The sequence below is a fragment of the Hyla sarda genome, chromosome 12, assembly GCF_029499605.1.
Source record: "Hyla sarda isolate aHylSar1 chromosome 12, aHylSar1.hap1, whole genome shotgun sequence".
In the NCBI taxonomy this organism is placed as follows: Eukaryota; Metazoa; Chordata; class Amphibia; order Anura; family Hylidae; genus Hyla; species Hyla sarda.
In genome coordinates, this window is record NC_079200.1 from 2835304 (window position 1) to 2843517 (window position 8214).

The 8214-nt window shown below is 44.1% G+C and overlaps 1 long non-coding RNA gene across 1 annotated transcript; it reads right to left on the minus strand.

The window, feature by feature from the left end:
- Nucleotides 1–4465: 4465 nt before the first annotated feature.
- On the minus strand, nt 4466–6084 carry LOC130297051 (uncharacterized). Its single transcript, XR_008849380.1, has 2 exons — nt 5384–6084; nt 4466–4995 (listed from the first exon to the last, which is right to left on the minus strand). It is a non-coding gene; the product is annotated as an uncharacterized LOC130297051 (long non-coding RNA).
- Nucleotides 6085–8214: the final 2130 nt, after the last annotated feature.

The window sequence follows — 8214 nt, forward strand, 5'->3', positions numbered from 1 at the left end:
TGCCGAGGGGGGTCCCGGGACCACCGCATGTCGGCGATCGCAGAAAATCGCATGTCAATTCAGACATGCGATTTTCTCCTATTCCGGGCTGATCGGGTCTCTGGTGACCCGATCACCCGGAAAATAGGGATGCTCGGACCTGTGAGTGACAGCCCCAGCATCCTGCAGGGTAGGAGTGAGGACGCAATGCTGCGATCTCCTCCCATCCCCTGCCATTGGTCAGAACTGATTCTGACCAATGGCAGAGCAGGATGGTGGGTTGCCATGGAAACCCCCCGTTCTTCCCACCCCTGGATGTCAGGCAGAACGGGGGGAGAACATGGAGGCCGGTACCTGGAGAAGACTCGTGGGGGCCGGCGATCATCGCAGATATTCACCGGAGATCCCGGCTCAGGTAGGGAATCGATGGTGGGGGGCAGAGATAAAACAAAGTAAAAGTGATTTTTACTGTGGCAACCACTAGGAAGGCCAAACTGCAACTCCCAGCATGCCCAGACAGCCAAAGGCTGTCTGAGCATGCTGGGAGTTGTAGTTTTGCAACATCTGGAGGGTCAAAGTTTGGGGACCACTGTTACAGTGGTGCCCAAACTGTAGCCCTCCAGATGTTGCAAAACTACAACTCTCAACATGCCTAGACTGCCCAGGCATGCTGGGAGTTGTAGTTCTGTAACATCAGTCCCTTCAGATTTTGCAATTTTCATGAAATTTTTTTAAAATTGCTGCTCTACTTTGAAGCCCTCTAATTTTTTCAAAAAGCAAAAATATCTCCATTTTATGAGGCCAACATGAAGCGGACATATTGTTTGTGAAGAAAAATAAAATTATTGGGAATATCCATTTTCCTTACAAGTAGAGAACTTCAAAGTTAGAAAAATGCAAAATTTTCAAAATTTTCATGAAATTTTGGAATTTTTCACAAAAAAAAGGATGCAAGTAACGCCAAAAATTTAGAATATGTCCCGAAAAAACAATCTCAGAATATTTGGTAAAAGCATCAGAGTTATTAATGCTTAAAGTGACGGTGGTCAGATGTGCAAAAAATGCTCTGGTCCTAAGGTGTAAAATGGCCTGGTCCTTAAGGGGTTAAAAAATCTTAATGCTTTCAGAACTTATGAGCTTCTGAAGTTAAGGTTGTTCTTTTCTGTCTAAGTCCTCTCTGATGACACATGTCTCGGGAACCGCACAGTTTAGAAGCAAATCCCCATAGCAAACCTCTTCTAAACTGGGTGTTTCCCGAGACAAGTGTCATCAGAGAGAACATCGACAGAAAAGAACAACCTTAACTTCAGAAGCTCATAAGTACTGAAAGGATTAAGATTTTTTTTAATAGAAGTAATTTACAAATCTGTTCAACTTTCTGGAGCCAGTTGATCTATAAAAGTTTTTTTTCCTGAATAACCCCTTTAATGTATCTTTATTTGCAGATGACGTCCTCCTGACTATATATCTAACCCTCAGACGTCACTACCTGATTAATATTCCACCATAGATACTTCTAGTAAACTTTCAGGTTATAAATAAACTCTGGTATAATTGAGGCTCTCCCCATCTATGTTGATCTGTGACCCTGAAATCTACCTCTCCCTATAAATGGAAGTAACTTTGAAATACTTCTATATTAGACTTCCCTCTAGATAAAATTCTCTTTTTAAACAATTTTCCTCCCCCTTCTAGATAAATGGTCCCGGCTCCCGCTCGGAGGATTGCGGCAGTGAAAATGTCCGTTCTGCCAAAAATGTTATAAACCTCATTGAAACTCTGCCTGACCCCAAATCTAAAGGGGCTTTGTAATATATCCAGACCCTCACGTTGAGGTTTGTGTGGGGTGGTGGGGGTCACAGATGGTCTCTCGGTCTTGACATCCCTTATATTTCCAGACCTATATAATTACTATCCGGCTACAAATCATCGTAGGATTCCTTCCCGAATCTCTAAATGGACGGAGGTTGAGAAGATGCGGCCGTCACCTACTCCCGGCAAAAAGTCCTAAAAACGGCCGTCAAAAAAGCCCATTCATGTCAATAGGATTTTTTGAACGTCCTTTTGCATCAGGCATGTCCGTTTTATACGAATGTCAGTTTTTTTTTGGCCGGCACAAAAGACGGCGCATGCATGAATTTTAGGACCGGCTATAAAAAAAAAAAAAAAAAAAAATTGTGAAAAACCGGATGTTAAAATTCAACATTTAAGTCTATGGTAACCGGATGGTCAAAAAAAATAAAATAAAAAAAATAAAATCAGTTATCAGATATTGTCAGGTTTTTTAACATCCATTTTTTGTACTGAGCATGCTCAGTACAGCTTTACAAAAAAAAGTGTTTTTTTATGTAACTGTTAATAACAGATAAGCGAATGATCAACATAATTAGTTTTTTTTTTAAAAAGAGAAAACATTAAAAATAACAGATAAAGGTCATCAGTAGAAATGAACGAACTTACAGTAAATTCGATTCGTCATGAACTACTCGGCTCGGCAGTTTATGACTTAACCTGCATTTATTAGTTCAGCTTTCCGGTGCTCCGGTGGGCTGGAGAAGGTGGATACATTCCTAGGAGACTCTCTCAGTACTGTATCCACCTTTTCCAGCCCACCGGAGCACCGGAAAGCTGAACTAATAAATGCAGGATAAGTCATCAACTGCCAAGCCGAGAAGTCCGTGACGAATTGAATTTACTGTAAATTTGCTCATCTCTAAATACAATGTCTAGGACAGTGGTCATCAACCTACGGACCTCCAGATGTTGTTTCAAAACTACAACTCCCAGCATGCCCGGACAGCCGATGTCTGTCCGGGCATGCTGGGAGTTGTAGTTTTGCAACATCTGGAGGTCCGCAGGTTGAAGACCACTGGTCTAGGAGAATACGACTATGTATACTTACCTGCTCCATTGGTGTCTACATTGACGATAGGTCTGTATTTCTTTTTCTTATACTGTCTTATGTTTGATATTTGTAAAATATCTTAAAAAATTGTCAAAAATAAACATTTAAAAAAAAAAGTAAAACAAATTCCTGTCAGAGATTCTCCGTGTGAACTGGCCCTTATTTTACCAGTGATTGCAAAGTGAAATAATTCCAGCGCATGATACAGTATCCAATACTGCATTGGAATTTAAAGGGGTACTCCACCCCTAGACATCTTATCCCCTATCCAAAGGATAGGATGTCTGATCACGGGGGTCCGACCGCTGGGACCACAGGCAGTTTTTGTCTGGACTCACACCACGCCCCCCTCTATTCATGTCTATGGGAGGGGCCTCAGAGGGGGCGTGGTGAGTCCAGACCAAAGCCGCCATTTTGAACATAATATTCAGGAGACCTGGGTGCTGCTCTGGAGATCGCTGGGGGTCCCACAATCAGACATCTTGGCCCCTATCCCCCTAGTTCTGCATTATTTTCCTTACTATGTATTTAAGGCCGACCTATATCCCTTATACGGCTTTCCTACAGAGTAGACCAGTGTTTTCCAACCAGGGTGCCTCCAGCTGTTTGAAACCTACAACTCCCAGCATGCCCGGACAGCCAAAGGTCTGTCTGCCTCCTCTAGAGGATCCACACCATCTCTGAAAGGTAAATCAAGGCTTCCCTTTTAGCTAAGTAGAGTGAATCCTCTGGAGGAGGCAGACAGACCATTGGATGTCCAGGCATTGTGGGAGTTGTAGTTTTGCAACAGCTGGAGGATCCCTGGTTGGAAAACACTTGTTTACTCCATAAGGCCTTCAGCTGTCATTGCATGCTGGGAGTTGTAGCTTTGAAACAGTTGGAGGAATCTTGGTCGGAAAATTACAGCTCCCAGCTGCCCATACAATCCAATAGGCCTGTCTGCCTCCTCCGGAGGATTCACATTGTCTCTGAAAGGTAAATCAAGGCTTGCCTTTCATCGCAATTAAGTGGATCCTCTGGGGTAGAGGGTGCAGAGACGCTGATCTCTGGTTTTCTCCAGGATCTGAACAGAGCAGATTTCTTCCAAAAACAGTGCCACTCCTATCCTCAGGCTGTGTGCGGTATTGCAGCTCTGTTCCACTGAAGTAAACAGAGCAGAGGTGTCTAAGGGGCGGAGTACCACTTTAATGTTTTAGGGTACGTTCACATGCGCAGATTTTTTGCGGGTTTTCCGCTGCGTTTTTGAAAGTGGGCGGGCTCTTCTCGGCTGTCCGCAGCCGATTTTCTGCGCTGGAATGTACACTGCGGAAAATCCGCCGCGAGCCCCATTGAAGTCAGTAGGGACTGTGGCGGATTTTCCGCAGTGTAAACTCCGCCGCGGACAGCCGAGAAGAGCCCGCCCACTTTCAAATACGCAGCAGAAAACCCGCTAAAAAATCAGCGCGTGTGAACGTACCCTTATAGGCTGCAATTCTGTAGCAGCGGATAAAAATACGACAGAATCCACACGATCTACCTGCTATCTACCCCGGATGCATCACAATGGTGGCGGGTATCGGCTGCAGGAGAGAACACAGTCCATTAGAATGACAATGCTTTTATTTAAACAGCAGAAAACTATTATAACAATTATAACTCCGCTCTACATTCTCGTCCAACTACAGGAAAAATATAGGATATAGGATCGATGCTAATAAGAAAGTAGTAACAATCCCTTTAATAATTACTACTGCTGGCTAAAAAGGTGACTCTAGGCACAAAACAGTCATGTCCATCTGGGACCCACTAGGGGGCGCTCATGAGAGGGCACAGATCTACGATACTAACACAACCCATAGAAAGGACGACATGAAGGACATTGTGACCTGGGATCAGTAGCTGCGGCTTCTATACCCGGCACGGGCAGCATTTTCACTAGTAATTTTTGGTATTAGAACAAGTGACTGGTGATTTCCTCTATATATGTAAATAGATTTCACTGGACCCAAAACCTATTTGGCCGCTATGGTGTCAGTTCTGCTGTATTTTCCTTGCTATGTATTTAAGGCCGACCTATATCCCTTATATTGCTTTTTTTTACTGAGTAACCCAGTGTTTCCTAACCAGGGTACCTCCAGCTGTTGCAAAACTCCCAGCATGCCTGGACAGCCAAAGGCCTGTGTCTCCTCCAGAGGATCCACACTGTCCCTGAAAGGTAAATCAAGGCTTCCCTTTGAGCTCAGTAGTGTGGATCCTCTGGAGGAGGCAGACAGGGCATGCTTGGGGATTAGTTTCCTAATCAGGGTTCCTCCAGCTGTTTCACAGAAAGCTCCCAGCATGCCTGGACAGCCAAAAGCCTGTCTACCTGCTCCAAAGGTTTCACGAAGTCTCTGATAGGTAAATTAAGGCTTCCCTTTCAACGAAATAGTGTGAATCCTCTTACCTTTGGCTGTCCGAGCATGCTGGGAGTTGTAGTTTTGCAACAGCTGGAGGCACCCTGGTTGGGAGAAAGTGGGGTACCCCATTATCTGATGTAGTGCATCTGGTGTAGTGCATAGTGATCTGACTAAAAAGTTTAGGATTGGGCAAAACTTCTCGGCAAACCTTAAATCCCTCCCTCCTGACACCTGGTAAATTGGCATAGAGGCGGAGCATGCAGTCACACTGCCCAGACCCTGCTTCTGCCAACTCAGGCTTGATGACTGACACCCTGAATGTTGGGCACTTCACGCAAAACTCAGTTGGCATGGGCAGCGTAATTAAATGCCACTGTGGCTCCGCCTCCATGCCAATTTACAGGGACTCAGTTTGTAATAAAAGTGTGGCACTAGACCTATAAGTGTGGCCAACTTAGAGGCTGGCGTTTCCCAACCAGGGTGCCTCCAGCTGTTACAAAACTACAACTCCCAGCATGCCAGAACAGCCAAAGGCTTGTCTGCCTTCTCCAGAGGATCCACACTGTCCCTGAAAGGTCAATCAAGGCTTCCCTCTTAGGAGCCTTTGGCTCTCCGGGCATGCTGGGAGTTGTAGATTTGCAACAGTTGGAGGCACACTGGTTATGGACAGTTCTAGGCCACCAAGGATCTAAAAGGTCTTCCTTAAAGGGGTACTCAGGTGGATATTTTATTTATTTTTAAATGAACTGGTGCCAGAAAGTTAAACAGATTTGTAAATTACGTCTAATCTTTACCCTTCCAGTACCTTTTAGCAGCTGTATGCTACAGAGGAAATTCTTTTCATTTTGAATTTTCTTTTTGTCTTGTCCACACTGCTCTCTGCTGACACCTCTGTCCGTGTCAGGAACTGTCCAGAGTAACATAGGTTTGCTATGGGGATTTTTTCTCCTGCTCTAGACAGTTCCTGATATGGGCATCAGATGTCAGCAGAGAGCACTGTGGACAAGACAAAAAAGAAATTAAAAAAGAATAGAATGTCCTCTGTAGTATACAGCTGCTAATAAGTACTGGATGGAAAATATTTTTTAATAGAAGTAATTTACAAATCTGTTTAACTTTCTGGCACCAGTTGATTTAAAAATAAATAAATAAAAAACACGTTTTCCACCCGAGTTCCCCTTATACAAGCATTTTCCATCCCAGCATTGTATAACTGTGTGGTTCCTCTGTTATTCCTCCTGGAAATACACTATTAATAAAATGAGCACTAGGCAATAATTTCATGTCTTGTCAGCACCGACTGGACACCATTACACCCTTATGACATTGGGCACCAGTTTATGCACATTCCAGGGGACTAAAAGCAACTACAACACAGATCTGTATTCCCCGATTCAGAAGCTTCTTCTCTTACAAGGCGGGAGAGCTGCTAGCGTCCCCCACTGTCCTCAGGCTTGGTATGGTATTGCAGCTCAGTTCCATTGAAGTGAATGGAATCAAGATGTAATACCACACACAACCTAAGGGCAGGGGGGGCGCTGTTCCTGGAAGAAATCAGTTATTTTTCTAATCCTGGATAAATAACCCCTTTAAAGTTCACACGAACGAGATCTGCCGAGTAATCGGTTACGGTAAACGCAGACGATCCGGCATGTTACCCTAGAGGGGTTGATGGAGATAATGAAATAGCACTTGCACCCCCCCTTACCCATTGTCATCCATGCACAGTGTCTAGTAACTGCAGCTCAAGCCCATTCAAACAAACAGGCCCAATCGGCAATACCAGACGTAACCTATGGCCAAAAGGTGGCGCTGTCTTGGTGGGAATTAAAGACCTTTCCCTATTCTAAATCTCAGATAAACTCTTTAATAGAAAAGTATCCATATTATCTCTGTTCCTTTATATATTGTAAAAGGAAACTCATAAATTAGATTATAATTCACTGAAAAGGCGAAACAAATATAATACAAAAAACACACAATCCAACAATGACGAACAGCAGCTAGAACGATGGCAAAACTGGTTAAAATACCGTCAGGTTTTGGCGTTTGCAGACCATTTCTGTGGTGTTCTGATGCTTTTAACTATAAAAATATAGAACAGTGTTTCCCTAGCCAGGGAGCCCCCAGCTGTTGCAAGACTACAACTCCAGCACGCTCAGAAAGACAAAAGCCTGTCTGCCTCCTCCAGAGGATCCTCACTGTCCCTGAAAATTAAATCAAGGCTTTCAGCTTGCCAGGACAGCCAAAGGCTGCTAAAACAAGGAGAGTTGTACTTTTTCAATCAGGAGGTCTCTGGTTGTTTCAATACTACAACTCCAAGCATGCCCAGATAGCCTAAAGTCTTCCTGTTCTCCTTCAGAAGATCCAGACAGACTTTTGGCTATCTGGGCATGCTTGGAGTTGTAGTTTTTCAGTCAGGATGTCTCTAGCTGTTTCACAACTCCCCTCGTTTTAGCAGCCTTTGACTGTCCTGACATGATGGAAGCCTTGATTTACCCTTCAGGGACAGTGTAGATCCTCTGGAGGAGGCAGACAGGCTTTTGTCTGTCTGGGCATGCTGAAAGTTGTAGTTTTGCAACAGCTGCAGGCACCCTGTTTAGGAAACTACAACTCCCCTTATTTTACCAGCCTTTCTCTGTCCTGGCATGCTGAAAGTCTTGATTTACCTTTTTTTAGGGATAGTTTGGATCTTCTGAAGGAGACAAACTATCCCTAAAAAGGTAAATCAAGACTTTCAGCATGCCAGGACAGAGAAAGGCTGGTAAAATGAGGAGAGTTTCCTAAGCAGGCTGCATGCAGCTGTTGTAAAACTACAAACTTTCAGCATGCCCAGACAGACAAGTCTGTTTGCCTCCTCCAGAGGATCTAAACTGTCTTTGAAAGGTAAATCAAGGCTTCAAGCATGCCAGGACAGTCAAATGCTGGTAAATCAAGGGGAGCTGTAGTTTTTTT